Consider the following 20,390-nt stretch of genomic DNA (forward strand, 5'->3'; position numbering starts at 1 on the left):
GCTCCGATAATCTAAACACAGCACACACATAATGATTCTGTCCCACCACCGATCTAGAATCTAGTCCTCCAAGACAGAAATCTCGGATGATCAAACATGATCTAACAAAAATGAAGAAGAACATAGCAACACCAGAAACACAACACACAACATGTCATTTTGGTTGTGTACGACGCTTGAAGAAGAAGCTGAATAGACATTTTCGGTCTACCCACTGCTCCACAAACTGGTCCTCCATTTCTGAGGTCCACCGAACTATACGTTTTAGTTTGGCCATGTTTGTTTTTATTTATGCCTGCTTCCTTGTTCCTCAGTCAGCTTGCTTCTTGATTGGCTACATTCTGTTCCACGTCACAGTTCATGGAGTCATGACTTGGGAGTCGTCGGCTTTCCCCAAACACATGAAAATTTTTGGTTGTGAATATTGAACAAGTTTAATATTTATGATTGTCGGCCCTGGCCCATTTCAGAGCCGATTATTGGGGACAAATTCACTCTTAACACACCTCAGACCACAGGATATCATATAAAACATAAGCTAATCTGGCGTTTGCCATCCTTAGTTGGGAAGTGGGAAAATTGGGACAAAAACAGCTGATTATCTTTACCGTGTACCCCGCTTAAGCTTTAAAGAAATTAGACATGAGGTTCTGGAGAAAAGACCCAAAAAACCACCGGTGACCAAAACCGTCTACTGACCTAAACTGTTTAATGTGTTGAATCCTTAAACCTATCAATACATCAGAGGTGATTTCTCACAGACTGCAAGGGAAGCTCAGCTTCCCCTAAAATTACAAAAATTAAATGTTTAAATACGTTCGGTTGTGTTGACATTTCATTGACTACAAATGTGTTAGAACACGTTCATCTCACAGACGAGTTCGTTCAGAATCAGCTTTATCACAAATCAACAGACTCGATGTTGTTCACTTCTCATACGTTCCCGTTGCGCTGTTTTCTCATTCGATCTCTGCTCAGTGCATTTGTCCGTAGACGCTCAGCGTCCATGCACTTCAATGGGACTGAGTGGAACACGTTTTTTCATTGCCTCAAAACTGGACGGGGATTGGATAAATGCCACAATGTTGTCCCCACCCCCGGACGCTCGGCATCTCTGGGGGTGAGTGGAGCTGTGGCGGAGCTCAGCCGGGCTGGACGCCAGGCTTCCACATGCTGATTGGAGGATCAGTGTAAAGACTAAATCCCACTTGATTGACAGCTATTTTCAGATCTACTCCTTCACTGACACAGTTCAGTTTAATACTGTCGCACATTCTGCTGTGAAATCGAGAGAGAAACCACTATGAAATATATCGTTTTGTAGATGGTTAAATCAATCATACTGTTGGCTAGGTCGGAGTGAACTAGCTATCAAGTCCCTGGAAAAGATGCCTACTTGGTACGATAAGGTCACTGACCATTTTCTTAAAAAGAACAGAGGGCCGAAATTATGTTTAAATAACTTGACAATTTGTTTGATGTAAGGCCGACAATGAGTTTCCCTTCTCTGAAAGACAAGCAGCCGCCACTGTAATACATGTAATAATTGGTGTAAAATCAGTTTGTCATCTTTCATGGCCATGTTTTATTTCCTTGACAACCATAGAAAATGTGGGTAAACTGCAATAACGGACAATTTTAAGGAAAAATGAGGATAAAAAAATACAAAACCTTTGTAAAATGGGAAAAAATGAACAATTATTATTATTATTTTCTTTTTTAGATTCTCAGCTAAAACACTTTGAAAATATTTCAAAGTTTTGTTCTTTTACTTCATTCTGCAGTTACCAGGGTGTGGATTTACATTGTATAGTAACACTATATACCATGTATAACCTTTTGTATGGTGTTATTTTCCTATAATCTTCATTTACTGGTTAATAATAGTCAACTGTAGTTACTATTATCATTTGGGAACTGACACAAAGTAGCACTGGGTCTTTTATGGGTTCAAATAATTGACCGGACCAACCGGTACATAGAAATTAGACATGAAGTTGTGGGTGTAATCCATGTCTGAAATGAGCCGACATTAATAAAGTCCTGGGAGTCCTCCAGACTTCATTGCCATTCCTGTTGGGGTCAGCTGGATGTGATTTGCCCGACTTCGGATTAGAACCTGATTGGCTGGGCTGGTAATGATCTGCATTAGGCCCATTATGTTAATATCAATTTCCTTAATGTTAAAAGCACTGAGGTAGATGTCCAACAGGGAGATGTAGCGGAAAAGACAGAAAAGGGGAAGGGGAAAAAGAGATGTTCTGATGCACTGCAGCAAAGCAAATGTGGATCTAATTTGACAATCCTAGCTCTACTGGCGACAGTAATGTCTTGATAGAGCATAAGTGGATCATTTTCCTCACTGCAGCTTGAAAGAAAGACCCAAAAAAATCCCCCCCCTTTGCATTTTTTTTTTTTTTTTTTTTTTTTGCTGGAATGTGCCCCTTGTTCTTTTTACTGTTAGTGGAATACTTTGTCTGTCTCCGGCCTTATTGATTTTGGATTACAGTGGCTTTATATTTCCCTGCATCCCCTCGCTTTGGTACAATGAGCTACCTCGCAATGTCGGTTCCCACATCATCGAGCCCACGGGCTGTTTATAGTCATAGCGCGCGGGTTCAAATATCAAATATCAAATATCAACGCTACATAAATGTGAAGCCTGTTTTTTTCTTTTTTTTTTTTTTTTTTTTTACATGAAATGCGCCGATGCAGGAGGTGGGAGTGGGCACAACCATTCATCACATCTTTGCTTAGTCACGGCTGAAAGGGAAGTAAATATCTTGGGGGAGCTACTAAGGTTACAGTGGTGCAAATATGTCCGGTTGCACCATGATATTCTGCTTCTTTTGTACCCCGCAAGGACAAGATAAGCCAATCACTAGCTTCACTATTTATACACTGTAAAAAAAAAAAAAAAAAAAAATCTGTAATTTAAAAGAATTTTCACTGTTTATTTACAGATTTTTCCCTGTATTTTTAAGATAACAGGAAATATCAATGAAATAAAAAAAAAAATAGACTGTGATTTTACATGTCAAATGTAAAATAACACGAAAAATCTGTAACTGTGAATGACCCTAAAATTTCACTTTTTTAAAAGAATTTTCTCTTTTTTCACAGAAAAATACAGTTAAAATACATTTGCAAATGTATCAAAATTTCTTTTCTATTTATGAGATTAAACTGTTCATTTAAAGTTTAATACTGTAAAAAAAATAATAAATGAGATAAAATTACTGACAATTAATCGTAAAAGTAAGACTTGAGACAAGTATATTCTGCTTAAATTAGAATTTCGGCATCATAATCCTTAGATAATAGTGCGATTTTCTTACCGCACTGGCAGAAAATTTTATTTGAAATAAGACATTTTAACCCAATAATGAGTTTAATTTTCTTATTTTTGTCCAGGGCCTTTTTTTTTTTTTTTTTTTTTTACAGTGCATCATCATTGGTATATTATGCACATTTTGCACTTCATGTCATAAAAGGTCATATTATTTTTCGCAATTTGTATTATATTAGAATTCAAAAGTTGCTCGTTGTTGCATGATTTGTAAAATTCTGCCACTAAAATCACATTGTACAATGAAAAATTACTACAGTAGGGCTGTTAAATCTTACTGTGAAGACTTAAACAAATATATCTGCTTAAAATAAGAATTTCACACTGTAAAAAAAAAAAAACTGTAATTCAACAGAATTTTCAGTTTATTTACAGATTTTTCCTGTATTTTTAAGATACAGGAAATATCAATGAAATGACAAAAACAGACTGTGATTTTACATGTCAAATGTAAAATAACATGAAAAAACTGTAACTGTGAATAAACCATAAAATTTCACTTTTTTAAAGAAATTTTTCACAGAAAAAATACAGTTAAAATACATTTGCAAATGTATCGTAATTTCACAAATATTTCTTTTCTATTTAGAGATTAAACTGTTAATTTAAAGTTTAATACTGTAAAAAAAAAAACAAAAAAAAACAAAATGAGATAAAATTATTGACAATTAACTGTATAAAGAAGTATTTGTTCTGTAAGTTTTACAAGACTTGTTTGTTAATTGACAAATATCTTGTGTAATTACAGGAGGTTTCACAACAAAATGTTGAATAAATGTATTTTTGTGAATGTATAAACATGTATAAGCATCTGATAAACTGTCAAATACAGTTTTTATCAGTGGATTGTACAACTGAGTCTCATTGAAAATTATTTATATATATATTTATAGGTAATTTAATTGTTTTAATACAAGAAAGTATTCTTCATTAAACATTAAAATGTCAAACAAACAAAAAAAAAAAAGCAAAATCTCATGTAAAGTTAGGGCAAAAAACTGTATTTTAATTATGGGAAATTACCGTATTTTTATGAGATGGTTATTGTCCGTTATTTTACAGTAGTTTTGGCACCCCAGCTGCTGGAATATTACTGGGTTTTTTTTATGTTTGTTTGTTTTTTCACAGTGTAGAGAAATAACGATTATTATTTGATTGTAATGCATGTTCCTGAGATAAGAAAACCCAGAGATCTGCTTGGAGTTTTGCTGATCTGTGCAGACGCTGATGGATTTGTTGTACCGGTTTCAACGCTGTTTGCATAATATATTCTATTGACCAAAAATACAAAAAAAAACAACAAAAAAAAACCAATGACCTTACAGCTGATTGTGTCAAAAAAAAAACAGCCTAAGAGCATGTATTAAAACTATAATCAATACCTGCTGGGCTAAAGTGGCCCACGTTATAAAACAGTCGTCACCTTGAAGCACAGACAGATAAATTATCTGAAGGAAATCACGATAATGGCTTTCATGTTACTCAATAAAGTAAAAATTATTTTATATATATATATATATATTTATAGGTAATTTAATTGTTTTTAATACATGAAAATATTCTTTATTAAACATTAAAAAGTCCAAAAAATATGCAAAATCTCATGTAAAGTTAGGGCAAAAAACTGTATTTTAATTATGTAAAATTACCGTGTTTTTATGAGATGGTTAGTTTCTGTTATTTGACAGCACAGGTGCCAAACATGCGGCCCGGGGGCCAAATCTGGCCCGCGAAAGGTTCCATTTCCGGCCCTGCAGATGAAAGTGCATAAATGAACCTGAACAGTCAGGTTTCCAAATCCTTTGGTTCAGGTTCCACATACAGACCAATGTGATCTACAGTAAAAATAACAACACAGTAAACCATAAATAATGACAACAACTATTTTCTTTGTGAAACATTTACGTGAAAAAAATAAGATTACACCGTGAAATATTTACATTCACAAAACTATTTTTCACAATAAAACACAAAATAAATACATAAATATAAACAAAGATGAACAACCCGAAATGTGCAATTTGAACAATATTCTGCCTGTTACTAAATGTTTTGTGCATTTATTGATCCTCTGTGATCTGGAGTTGTGTTAATATAAGAGATGGAATATTGGAGAAATTGTTCTTATTTTAGTTCCAAACTCCAACATTTTCACAATATTCTGCCTGTTACCCAATATTTCTGTAACACTGTGTGTAATGTTACATGTATAAATAATAAGTCGAGGCATAATATTGTTAAAATTGCACTAATTTTTTCAAATGAAATTTCTGTTTTTTCAGGTTATTCACATCTTTTTGTGAAATGTAAATATTTTCATAATTAACTGGGAGGTTTTTTGTACTAAACAAATGAAAACTTGGATTTGTCATTATTTATAGGTTATTAAGTCATTATTGTTACTGGTTCGGCCCACTTAAGATCAAACTGGGCTGAATATGGCCCCTGAATCAAAATGAGTTCGACACCCCCGCTTTACAGTATTTTTCGGCACCCTTTGCTGCCGGAACATTACCATTTTTATGTTTTTTTTTTTTTTTTTACAGTGTAGTCTAGCGGTGCTCTGAAGGTTAAAGTAAGTAAAGTGGCAGGTGTATTCTCCTCATGCTTGACTTTGGATGAACGCTTCATCAGGAGGTGACCCCCTCAGCCTCTAATGTATGCTTTCATAGTAAAATGTTTGACCAATAAATCGCTCAGGAAACATTAACCGGTCTTTTCTTTTTTTTTTTTTTCTTCTTCTTCTTCTTCGCATTTGCTGGGGCTAATCCACATAGGAAGCGAGAGGTCCATTGGACAAAAGCGCTACGCCGCAACTCAACAATTACCCAACGGATGCTGGAAATGACAGGGTAGATGTCAGCCGTTGCTGTGTCCCACTCGCCACGATTGATGAGTTCATTTATCTCTCCCTGGCCTGTCTTCTGGCTTTTCGCCCCTCCGTTGCTTTGAAAATGAATAGCCCCTGTAAAATGGAGGAATCATGCCTTGAAAAAAACAAAACCTGTCTTTACAATACCACAGAGGCATATTTATTTCATCTTAAAGGGGAGGTTTGAGGTCACCCTCCAGTCCTTCCCTACTGGACATTTTCCGACTGACATTCTGTGACATTTCCAGTTAAATATTGCTGATATTCCTGCAGTGGAATTAAAAGCATGTCTAAAAGGGGACACCGGCATTAAAGCCCTTTCTATCTTCCGTCCTCCCTCCATCTTTCCTCTCCCTTCTCCCTCTCTTCTGTCTTTTCATCCTAAACACTCTATCTCCCTCCTCCTCTTGGTGCAGCTCCACAGCCTTACATGCACTACCTACTAAGTGCAGTTGACTTGCATCTCCAGGTATTAGAAGTCTTGTTAATCCAAAGGATTACCAAAAAATTCTATCACCCAGAATATACCTCAACTGTGTGACGCAGAAAGATTATGATACTATTTTGAGCAAAAATTCAAAGATTAAGATGGAGCAACATTCTCCCAAGCAGGAAAAATGTGCAAGAGCAACAGAATGGCCTGAAGAATCAGAAGGATTTAAACTGGCATCGCACTAATGTACTGGTAAAAACAAACAAAACAAACCTACAACATGTGGACACAAATACACACTGTAAAAAAAAGGCCTGTACAAAATAAGACAAATAAAGTCATTAGTGGATTAAAATGTGTTCTTTCAAATAAAATTATCTGCCAGTGCAGTAAGAAAATCGCAGGATTATGATGCTAAAATTCTTATTATAAGCAGAATTTGTTTGTTTCAAGACTTCATAGTAAGATTTAAGGGCTCTAATGTAGTGATTTGTCATTGTTTACAATACGCTGATTTTAGTGGGAGAATTTTAAAAAAATTATCCAAAAATGAACAACTTTTGAATTCTAACCTAATACAAATTGTGAAAAATAATATGACTATTTATAACATGAAGTGCAAAATATACGTGTTTCAAATCTTCATAGTAAGATTTTTTTTCTATGATTATATATATATATATATATATACAGTCGCGGGAAAAAAATTATTAGACCATCGAAAGTCATGGGCGGCCATGGCTCAGATGGTAGAGTCCAATAACGAAGGGTTGGTGGTTCGAATCCCACTCAGTCCATGTGCTGTTTGTGTCCTTGGGCAAGACACTTCTCCTCCTTGCCTCCAGTGCTGCTGCTCACACTGGTGTATGAATGTGTATGAATGTTCAGTGGTGGTCAGAGGGGCCGTAGGGTCAGATTGGCAGCCATGCTTCTGTCAGTCTGCCCCAGGGCAGCTGTGGGTACAGATGTAGTTTACCACCACCAGAGGGAGAATGTGAGAGTGAATGAATAATGGATCCTCTGTACACGCTTTGAGTATGCGTTCATAGAAAAGCACTATATAAATCTAATCCATTATATTATTATTATTGTTATTATTACTATTATTAAAAACAATGGTTTTGCAATCCAGTCCTAAACTCCTGTGTGTATCATGTGACTAAAACAGACAGAAAAAAAAACATGGAATGCCTAAAAGCACTGTTTTTGTCAGTACAATGCCATAGATATTGATGTAAGAACTGAAGTGATTTTGGTTATTATCAAGAAACATGGGAAAATGGATAGATATCAGCTCTGAAATTAAACTACTATGAGCTATTTTTGTTGTTATCATTATATTGTCAACAAATATACTTGTAGTTGTACCAGGCATTAAAAATGAACAAGAAACTGAAGAAAACAAGGGTGGTCTAATAATTTTTCCAGCGACTGTATACTATGTAATGACTCAGTACCAGAGGGTGATTTCTCAGACTGCCAGGGAAGCTCAGCCTAAAATTAAATGGTCAAAAATTTTCGGTTGTGTTGACATTTTATTGACTCCAATGCTGTTAGAACACGTTCATCACAGACGAGTTCGTTCAGAATCAGCTTTATCACAAATCATCAGACTCCATGTTGTTCCCTTCTCATACATTCCCGTTGCGCTGTTTTCTCATTCGATCTCTGCTCAGTGCATTTGTCCGTAGACGCTCAGCGTCCATGCACTTCAATGGGACTGAGTGGAACAGGTTTTTTTCATTGCCTCAAAACTGGACCGGTAATTGGATAAATGCCCACAATGTTGTCCCGCCCCTGGACGCCAGACGTCTCTGGGGGTGAATGGAGCTGTGGGCGGAGCTCGGCCGGGCTGGACGCCAGAATCCCACGTGCTGATTGGAGGATCAGTCGAAAGGCTGAATCCCGTTTGATTGACAGCTATTTTCAGATCTACTCCTTCACTTGACAGAGTTCAGTTTAATACCGTCACACATTCTGCTGTGAAATGGAGAGAGAAACCACTACGAAACTACTTGTTCATTTCTTGCACTGTAAATAAAACATACTCATTGTACTTCCTTGTTTCAATTAACATAATTTCAGTGTTTTCTTGTTTAGTTGGTACGATAAGGTCACTGACCATTTTCTTAAAAAGGAACAGAGGGACGAATTTATGTTTAAATAACTTGAACATTTTTTTAATGTAAGCCGACAATGAGCTTCCCCTGTCTGAAAGACGAGCAGCCGCCACTGGACTATATACATGTACATATGTGTGGACCAAACTGCATTAAACAGTTCCTGTGTCCTCCATACTCATCCACCAACAATGAGCTTGTTTTGTTCTAATTATTGCTTATAATTAGTTGTAATATCTAAGTGGGGTAGTTCAAGATAAAACTTCTTGGACCAACTTAAATAATCTGAACCAGATTTAGTCTAAATAAGTAAATAAATCTAAAAAAAAAAGATCTTTCAAGATAAATATTCCACATTCAGCTCACTTTATTGAAGTCAGATATTCCTTTTTTTCAGTGCATGTAGACTCTGTGAGCAGTTTTTTTTTTTGAGACACTGCAAAATTAAGAAGCACACTGACTTAATTGGGGACTATAATTAACAGTGCAACACTAATCAGTGTTGACAATGACCTGTCAGCTGTAAGTCTGTCACGTCATCGCCTCCTCATGGTCGCCCACTGACAGTTAAAACAGTCGAAACCTCTGTCCCTGAGCCGCAGCAGTTTGTACATACAATGTCCTTTAAGTGTTTCCTATTGATTCACTGGACCATTAGGCTCCCATATACCACAGAATACCTAAAAGCTATTAGTGACATAGCATCAGCTGGCATTAATCTAGTTTAATAGAGCACCATTTGGGTTTAGACAGTGTGATTCATACCTTTTCCCACATCGGTATGATGTAAGCATGGAGTACTGCACTTACCGTCAAAGGGAAAATCTGGATAATAGCCTAGATTATAACACTTCAGTGTATTATATGGGTGAGAGTTAAAAAAAAAAAAACCAACATGACGATAGTTTAGAGCTGATCTCTGTACTTAGTTATAGCTTTCTCTGACTTGTTTAGTGAAAATTTAAATGTCAAATATGTAAAATTTCTACATCAGAAAACATGAGACTGATTAGACCTATGTTATCAGTATAAATCAGTAGTTTTATTCAATATACACTGGGAAAACTGTAAATGTTACTAGTGTATTTTTCTCATTTCTAGTCCAAATATCTCATCACACTTAAAATAAGACATAATCACCTACACTGTAAAAAAATCTGTAATTCAACAGAATGTCGATTGTTTATTTACAGATTTTTCCTGTATTTTTAGATACAGGAAAATATCAATGAAATGACAAAATAGACTGTGATTTCTACACGTCAATGTAAAATACATGAAAAAACTGTATACTGTGATAACCAAAAAATTTCCATTTTTAATGGAATTTTTTTTTCTTTTTTTCACAGAAAAATACAGTTAAAATACATTTGCAAATGTATCGTAATTTCACAAATATTTCTTTTCTTTTTATGAGATTACACTGTTAATTTAAAGTTTAATACTGTAAAAATAATTTAAAAATGAGATAAAATTACTGACAATCAACCATAAAAGAAGTATTTGTTCTGTAAGTTTAACAAGACTTGTTTGTTAATTGACAAATATCTTGTGTAATTACAGGAGGTTTCATAACAAAAATGTTGAATAAATGTATTTTTGTGAATGTATAACATGTATAAGCACTGATAAACTGTCCAAATACAGTTTTTATCAGTGGATTGTACAACTGAGTCTCACTGAAAATTATATATATATATATATATATATATATATATATATATATATAATTTGATTGTTTTAATACATGTAACATTCTTTATTAAACATTAAAAAAAAAAAAAATCTCATGTAAAGTTAGGGAAAAAAACTGTATTTTGATTATGGAAAATTACCATATATTTATGAGATAGTTATTTTCTGTTATTTAACAGTATTTTTTTTGGCACCCCTACTGCCAGAATATTACTGGGTTTTTTTTTTAAGTTTTGTTTTTTTGTTTTTTTTTTTTAAACAGTGTAAAGAGAAACTTTTCTGTGAGATATAAGAACTTATTTTTAGACAATAGTTCTTGAAAATCTTCTTTCAAGAAATCTTACCAAGATCATTTTCACTTGTTCCACTGGCAGATTTTTTTTTGCTTAATTCAAGATTTTTTTTGCTTAATTCAAGCAAAAAAATCTGCCAATGGAGCAAGTGAAAAAGATCTTGGTAAGATCATATAAGTTCTTATATCTCACTGGAAAGTTACTCTTTAGGTGATTATGTCTTATTTAAGTATGATGAGATATTTGGACTAGAAACGAGAAAAATACACTTGGTCAGATTTAGATTTTTTACAGTGTAACAGCCTGTGTCACCAACTATTGGCATAATTTTCCTCTTTTACACTACAAACACACCAAACAATAGCGTACCAGTAACAATAACAGCAGTATTTTTAACCTTACTGCATTATTTTTTCATACTGCTTGCACTACTTTACTGACCAGCCACATTTTCATCTGTGTGCCATGGTAACACTATTCAACACTTGTATGAACATACAAATTCTATACATCCACGTATACAGAAGAACAATAGTTAAAAATTTCATAGTCAATTGTCTAACAGTCTGAGACCAGCATGTGTTATGAATAATGTAATAAAACGGACCAATGAGACCAACTGTGCAGCGCTAAGCTAACGCTAAGCACATCCAACAGAACAAAGAGTATTTATCTACCGATAAAACTCAATGAACGAGACAGAAGAGCAAAAAATAAAAGGTCACATCAGGAAGCAGTGATAACGAATTAAGTCTGATCAAACTTGGTTTTAGAAGAATGAAGCTTCTGCTTTGGGCTAATCCAGTGTTTTATGCTACGTTGAAATGTTTCCCACTGGAAACAAATGGACCAGAATTTAACAGGTTAACCCTTCATAGGGCGCTCATAGAAAGACTCTGAAATTCAACATGCTAACCTTAGTGTGTTATTGGGGATATAGCAAAGATTTTATGATTACTTTCATGAAATTTAAAAAAAAAAAAAAAAAGTAGAAATCAAGGTCAATGAAGTTACCATATTTGGTTCCTTACCCATAAGTGGCAAAAAAATAAATAAATTTAACAAGTGCTACCAGCCACAACAAACCCTGCCCGTTCCATTGGCAGATTTTTTGTTTTGTTTGCTTCAGTTAAGTAAAAAAAAAATAAATAAAATCTTGAATTAAGCAAAAAAAAATCTGCTAATGGAATATCTCACTAAAAAGTTACTCTTTAGGTCATTATGTCTTTTTCTTGTGTATATATATATATATATATATATATATATATATATATACATATATATATATATATATATATATATATATATATATATATATATATATATATATGTATACTTCTTGGATTTTATTTATTTATTTATTTTTTGCCACTAGGGCAAGGGATCAAACATGGTAACTTCATTAACCTTTTTTATTTTTTTTTTACTTGACTGTGTTTTATGGTTTAATTTTTATTGTTGGGTAACTTCATTAACCTTGATTTTCTACATGACAATAAAAAATGTATAAAGATGTCACAAAAGTAACAAGTGGTTCCAGCACACCAAACCCCGCCCCTCGCATGTATTGTATCTTATTTTGGCATCGATCCAGCTGATGTCATCATATTGATTGCCTCTATATGTGCCAAGTTTGAAGTAAATTGAAACAAAATTGATGTTTTTATAGACATGTGAAATGTTGCTCATAAGTAAATGGGAGACAAAAAGACCTAAAAAATTTATAAAAAATTTGAACTTTGACCTACTTTTCCCAAAATATAATAACATCTATTCTGGGTCACTGACAATCTATAAACCCAATTTGATATGAATTCAACCAATAGTTTTGCTGCAACAGACATGTGAAATTTTGCCCATTATAAGTAATTGGGGAAAAAAAAAGGATTGTAAAATTCATAAAAAATGTAAACTTTGACCTACTTTTCCCAAATTTAACGACATCTATTCTGGGTCACTAGCTATCTATAAACCCAATTTGGTATGAATTCAAATAATATTTTTGCTGTTAGAGTGTGAAAAACAAACAAACCAAACCAAAAACAATACCCCTTGCCTCCCCTTCATGGGGCAGAAACACCAATGTAATGTGAAAAGACCATATATTTTAGAACATTAGAACAACATTTTTAGAACATTAGACCCACATCAGTGCTGCTCCAGACCCCTGTCCACATCCACATGATCCCTTTGAACATCATTCCTTACATTAGTAACATTACTTCATGGTACCGAACACAGCAGGTCCACTCACTGTTCATGCAGAGGTGGACCTTACAGACCCTGGAGACCACATTGGACCTGAGATTATTGACTCACTGGACTCACTGGAACTGTCTTGTAATGTATATGTAAATGACCAAAATAGTCACTTGGCTGATAAAGGGTTAAAACATCTATTAAAATCAAGTTGACGGAAACAGTGAGTGTGGGACATTTATAGGAGCGGCTTCCGTTGAGTCAAAGTGAAACAGCAGTTCTATCTGTGCAGCTACACTCGTAGTCAAAGTTCTTCCAGACTTGCGACTTAACTTTCTACTGTTTTTTTTTGTCCTTATTCGTAGTCTTTGTCCTTGGTGGCGGCGCCGGGTTCTGTATCTGGCTCGGACCTGATTCATGTGCCACGTCTCCACTCCCCACACATCATCCACGCTCATCACACAGAATCTCGATGTTAAATAATCCATGATAAATATGGTACTACACCCACCTATAAATCTTTGTCATTAGAGGCCTCGGGATTTCATTTTATACCACCATCGCCAGCGAGATAATGATCGGTGCCTCTGAGCAAAAACCGTAAATGCACAGAGAGTCGAGACGCTTACATAGTAACTTTCATCCGAGGCTGCGTATTCACTTTGTAAGGTCGCCGCTTCAGTCTGCAGAGTCAAGCCTTTTACCATTTGGACGGAACCGCAGGATCAGATCTGCGGCAGAAGATAGTAATTGATTGTAATCAAATGTAAGAAGGCCTGAGCCGTCCCCGCTAATGGATTTAATAGTTTATTTGACTAGAAAGGTGAATCAATCTTAAGATATTGACCACGGGATCCTGAAGGATTAAGGATGGGCCAAGAGGTTAGACGGGGTAGACCAGTGCGTTTGAGAGAAGGCTAGCGTTTGGATAAAGTCCTGGGTTCTAAGCAGTTTAGAATATTGAATGGAAATTAACCTTCCTCTGAGGGAGAGCCCAAGACAAGCAAATCCTCTTTCATTTGTTAATTCATTCATTAGTCTGGGGATGACAGGACTGCTAAAGATGCCGCCAATGCTCAAGTCTTGCAAAAGTTTCACAAAGACACAGCTCTTCCAATAACACAGAGATAACGCTTTCTGACAGTAGGACAGTGTTTTTCAACCTTGGGGTCTGGAATCCCATGTGGGGTCGCCTGGAAATCAAATGGGGTCGCCTGAAATTTCTAGTAATTGATAAAATAAAAATAAAAACTTACTAATAAAAATATATGGTGAGTTGACAGAGACAATCACAGTCCGTACAAGACATGACGAACTGTGAAGCTGAAACTGAAGCAGTGTGGTTCTGTTTATCTGTCAAATGTTCATTGTGGTCGGTTTAACCCTTTCATGCATAGGTCACTCCAGTGGACAGTTCTTCTCCAGCTGTTCTCTTGTATTTTAATGGGTTTGGATGTTTTAGTTCCACACTCAAAAAATAATTAAGCCAAAAATGTTGACTTTATGTATTTTAATTACATGTAAATTTTCCATGTTAATTTTATTACATAAGTTTAATGTAAAGAGTTGCATTTAATACAATGTTTTTTCTATCATATTGAGTCAATATGAATAAATTAAATACCTTCAGTCAGATTTGCTTTAGTTAATGCAAACGTTTACATAAACTGTGTTTGACTGTGACGCTCAGCCTTTTTATGTGATCTAGTAAATAAAGTTTATTTTAATGTTTAGATTCACTTTATACAAAGCATATTCACATTATGTTTGACTTTTTCGGATAAATAAACTTTAAATTTCATATATTTCAGTTACATTTTACTTCAAAATATTACTTCATGTTTATTAGAGCCAAGAATCATTTTTTTGAGTGCATATCAGCCAACACAGTGAACACTTACGCACCATCCCCCATACACTGACATTCAGACCATTACTGTAACTTTGCTGTTTTTGATAAACCTGATCTGCACTAACATGTTTGAGTGTAAATCAAATGTTATTTGTTAGACAAGAAGGTTTTTTTTGCATATTATCTCCATGAAGTGAGTAATTACTGGCATTAGAATATGTTAAAATGTGAGAAGACATCAGATTAGCAGCATTAAAAACGTTTTTATTTCATTGTTTTCATATCACTTTCTGATATTGGGTTTTAAACACGTGTTTCTTTACTTCAAAAATTAAATGCATGGATATTTTTTGTAACTCCATAGAAAAAAAAACTTGATTGCATTGTTTTTTTCATGCCTAAGGAGGAATAAAAATACTGAAGAAAAAAATCTTGACTAAGGTTCTCACAATTCATGCATGAAAGGGTTAAGACACAGGTGTCAAACATGTGGCCCATGGGCCAAAACCAGCCCTCCAAAGGTTCCAATCCAGCCCGCGGCATGATTTTACGTACCACACCTCCGATACTTTGTACACGTGCTCAACACCACTCGTGGTCGTGTTTGCCTGCAAACACACGCTCCAATGGTTACAACTCACTTATTGTAATGTGTATCTCAGTTGACAACTCAACAGGACAGCTGAACTCTTGCCTAAATTAACGACCAAAACTTGGGTTTCTTTTGTTGTTCAGTATAGTATAGCAAACTATTACATGATCCAAAACAAATTAATTTTAGCAAAAAAAAAAAAAAAAAGTCTCCGTTTTGAATGTCTGGGGTCGCCAGAAATTTATGATGTTAAAATGGGGTCACGAAACAAAAAAGTTTGGGAACCACTGCAGTAGGATGTTATTAATATTGGATAGAATTCATTTTGAAATGCAAACACCAAAAGTTAAAGTGTTTATAGGCTGGCTGTGGCTGAACGAAGGGCCGGCCTTTAAAATTATGTGTGCTTTCTCTGTTGCCAGGTTCCACTGTGAATATCTCCTTGAGGATAATGCAGGATCAAGTGCTCATGATATTGACATTGTAAGCATAATGGTGATGGAGGGTCTCCGCAGTTAGTTGCCCTCAATGGAGCACAAACAATAACTTCTCTCGCACCCGGTGTCAGAAACCAATCAATGGAAACAGTAAAGGAAAAAAAAAAAAAAATCTAACTCTAGTGAATAAAATATGGATTACGACGGCTCTCGGATGTCGGTTTGCATCCGCGGCTGTATGTACTATACGTGCGGCGCATTTTCTCGGTGAATGGAGATAAACCATCGACCTAACTGTGTACGAGCTGTTGAAGCTGGCACCCGACCACGCAATCAACACAGAGCCCTCGCTTCAGTTTGCAAAATTAGAAGTGAAATTTTTGATTGTGCCATTAAAGAGGGCCCTCATTATGACTTGGCAAGGACAATTTGCATGCTCTATTCCACAGAATCTGAATGAGGCTCCAATCAATTATACTCATTATCCAGGCGAACTGATGGTATGTGGTCAGACGTGCGCCCTGCAGAGGTCGTGCCATGGTTGCCGGGCAGGATAATGACGACATGCATGTGCGAGGAACAATGCATGTTTAACTAATTATCATGCTGCGGTATCAAATTAATTAGCCATTGAAGCTTTTAAAGGAGCGTTTCTTTTGTTTTGTTGTTTCTCACCCCCAAAATGCATGCATGTAAATATGTTGACTCACCCGGCACTCATGCGAATATGTACGATTAATATGCACATGTCATTTTTACATCTAGAGCTGATGATAGACATTTGGAAGCATTTTCACAATCGTCTTTTCTGATATCGCAATATAAAATAAGATAACCCCTCTGCTGTGGAGAAGAGTGGAACCGTAGTAACTGTTAACCCTTTAACCCACAGGTGTCAAACATCCGGCCCGCCAAAGGGTCCAGTCCGGCCCTTGGGATGAATTTGTGAAATGCAAAAAATACACTAAGAAATGAAACAATCCTTTTAGTTCAGGTTCCACATTCAGACCAATTCAATCTCAAGTTGGCAGGATTCAGTAAAATACTATCATAATAACATATAAATAATGACAACTCCAAAGTTTTCTCTTAGTAAATGTAAATATTTTCATGTATTTGCACTAAAACAAAGTGTAATTTCACAAAAAATGTGAATAACCCGAACAAAAATAGGAACAACCTGAAACGTTTTAAGAGAGTAAGTACAAATTTAACAATATTCTGTTTGTTATTAGATGTTTTGTGTGTTTGTAGATCACTGGATCTGTAAGTTGTAATGTACATGCGTAAATGATAAACTGAGGCAGAATATTGTTAAAATTACACTTATTTTTTCAGTTTCTTCATGTTAATCACATTGTTTGAAAGGATATGTTTGTAGATGTAAACATTTTCATAATGTAAATTACTTTTTTCGCTCTCTAACTCTTTCAGTGCCCATGGGCCGATTAAATCGGCTTTACGAAACAACCTTTAAAGTGCCACGGGCCGATCAGATCGGCTTTGGAGAACACGCCACATTTGTGTACAAACAAACCATCCACCCCCATTTCTTTCTACATTTCGATGACGTTCTTTCTGTGTCCCCCTTTTGAGACCAAGCAGACGGGAATTTGAGGTCACGCGACCGAATAATATTTTTATATCTTTTTAATGTTTTCTTATTCTCCGGTGTTTCATCAGAGGGAGCCCTCCATGCCGGGGGCGGCTGTGGACTCCGGGGGCTGTGGCACCTTCTCTCACTGGGGTCCGCTCCTTTCTGGTGGGTGGGGTCCCAGTTGGCCCTCTCCCACTAGTTGGGATGCGGGGCTGTGTTGCTGGTGCCTGGTCGCGGGGTCGGCGGCTGCCTCCTGGTGCGGATGGCTCCCTGAGACAGCGCCTCCTAAATTGATGTTTTACTTTTACTTGTACATTTTTGTTCTGGGTCTACCCGTGCTCAGTCAGTCTTCTTAAGTATGTGTGAGCTTGTGGGTTTGCATGTATATGTGTGTGTGTGTGTGTGTGTGTGTGTGTGTGTGGTGTGTGTGTGTGTGTGTGTGTGTGTGTGTGTGTGTGTGCGGTGTGAGTGGGTGGGTGTGGGTGGGGGCGGTACTGATTTTTAAACTGATATGTAAAGCACTTTGTGCTACAGTTTTTAATGTATGAAAAGTGCTATGTAAATAAATATTATTATTATTATTATTATTATTATTATTATTATTATTATTATTATTATTATTATTATTATAAATTATGCAAATTACGATCAATAATGAATCGGCTGCGTCCGGTGCATTTTGGATCTAATCAGCAATTGGTCGGATGTTACCGAGCGGTTTCCTGCAGGATTCTTCAAATATTATAAAAACGACGCAAAATACTGAAAAACGGCCAAATTCTGTGGCACTTTTAAGGCTTATTAGCCCCTACTGTCTGGCACTTAAGAGTTAAACAGAGAAAGTTTGGAGTTGACATTATTTATATATTATTATGTTATTATTTTACTGGTTCGGCCCCTATCAGATCTAATTTAGCTGAATGTGGCCCCTGAACTAAAATGAGTTTGACACCCCTGCGTAACCCCTGACGTATCAGTGGTGAGCGTTCGGAATGTAGGATTTATTGTCAATATTTCTAAAAATTCAACTGTTTGCTCAATAGGAAAAATGACCAAACGTGCTGATAGAATAGACCTTGTGCTTTCCATAGACTTCTGAGCATGCTCAGTGCAGCCTCCTGCCGCTTGTGGAATGGGGGTTTAAACACAAAGCAGTGAGTGAGACGGACTCACTGTAAAAACAGACAATTTGGGCTTTGTTGTTTGTTGTTTTAAACCATTTTCCTTGTTGTTTTTTGTTTTTACTGTTGTTTGCAGTGTGGTGGTGATTTTCCTTTTTTTTTTTTTTTTCTTCATATTTTTACTATGTTTTGACTGTGTAACTACTTTTTGGAGTTCAACCAGGTGCCAAAAAGCAGCTGGACTGATTTACTATGTCCATCTTTATATACACTAAACAGTGGTGACCAAAAACAGAGCTAAACAAGTGGTTCCAGGCACAACAAACCCCGCCCCTCACACATATTGTATCTTATTTTAGCATCGATCCAGCTGATGTCATCATGTCTATGTCTATTTTTTTTTTTTTTTTTTTTTTGGGGGGGGTGGGGGTGTGTGTGGCTAAAATACCATGACAATATTATTGTAGTGTGTTGGACTGCCCTTATATAAATGGAACTGCAAATGAAATACCACCATTTTTTGTTCATGTGTTTTATTTGATTTAATTTGTTTTTAACACTGATATTTTTATTCAAGTGGAAACAATAAAACATACAAATCAGAAAAATTTAATTTTAACTCATTTTCCATTTCAATGTGAATGCCCTGGTAGAGTAAACAGTCTTAACCTCCTAAGACCCAGCTATGGGTTTTCTGTCCACATTTGTGGACAACAGTTTCACAACTTTATACACAAAAAAAAAAAAAGAAAAGAAAACTGTCCACCACAAAGGACATTCCATAAAAATTTTAAAAACTACATCTGAAAAAACTGTTGCATCATGATGTTTCCAATATGTTTACAATATATTTAATAAAAAACAAAAAAGCTTGTACTTTGCTGACATTTCCTGGGTCTTAGGAGGTTAAAAATTAATCAGTGTTCTATCAAAATCATAATACGGACAAGTACAATGTCCATGTCTCAGTGGTCTTTTTTTTTTTTTTTAAATGAACCGCACCATTAGAAAAAAACAACATTGTGCCTACCAATAATTCTCCAGACATAAGGGAACATGTTTTAGTACAGATGCCAGAACAACCATGACTCATATTACAAAGACATTATCATTATTCAGTTGTTCATACAGATTTAACTGTATTTTATAGAGCTATAACATGGTGGATTGGACATATAAACAGCAAAAACACTATAGAAATTTCCCATCCTGCCTTGTGCTTGATCCTTCCAACTACTATCACACAAATAAAGGTTAAGTGTAGTTTAGAATAATAACTAAGTAATGCTACCCTCGGATGTAGTCATGTCTTTCAATGTAACACTGAACTGTACAGTATGAGTCCGTTTTATTTTCATCATTGAGCTTATCGGGGAATCTCTTGGCGGTCATGTACTGTGACTGCCGGCAGATGTTCTAAAGGTCGCTGCCGCCCACACGCTGTATTTGTAGCGTAGATGAGAGAACACTCACCCGACGCCCGAATTGAAATAATCACGCGACGTTACGCGGCCTGTTTGTTTGAGTTTGGTGCGTTCGGTGGAATCCCCCAGTGAGCCTCCCCTAACAGCCAGGAGAAGTGGCGGAGAACGTCACGCCCGCCGACACTTTGCCAACTTGAGGAAAGTCTTGGCAGTTATTAGACAAGGTTTCCTTTGGCCCTGGTGGTTCGCCTCGGCAGACTGCTTCCTGCCACCGGCTCAGCCAGGCTTCGGGGGTATATGAGCTCTCATTAGTATCTCCAAGATCACGCTGCTATTGGCAGATAAAGGGGCTGGACTGGGGCCAAATGCACGGTGGCCCAACACCAATCCGCTCGCCCCATGGCAA

General features: G+C 36.0%; 1 long non-coding RNA gene across 1 annotated transcript; it reads right to left on the minus strand.

Moving 5' to 3' along the window:
• Positions 1 to 1,450: 1,450 nt before the first annotated feature.
• Positions 1,451 to 18,697, minus strand: LOC115438412 (uncharacterized). Its single transcript, XR_003938065.1, has 4 exons — positions 18,390 to 18,697; positions 11,195 to 11,198; positions 5,699 to 5,707; positions 1,451 to 1,462 (listed from the first exon to the last, which is right to left on the minus strand). It is a non-coding gene; the product is annotated as an uncharacterized LOC115438412 (long non-coding RNA).
• Between the last annotated feature and the right edge of the window lie 1,693 nt (positions 18,698 to 20,390).

Source organism: Sphaeramia orbicularis, chromosome 18, assembly GCF_902148855.1.
Source record: "Sphaeramia orbicularis chromosome 18, fSphaOr1.1, whole genome shotgun sequence".
Lineage (NCBI taxonomy): Eukaryota > Metazoa > Chordata > Actinopteri > Kurtiformes > Apogonidae > Sphaeramia > Sphaeramia orbicularis.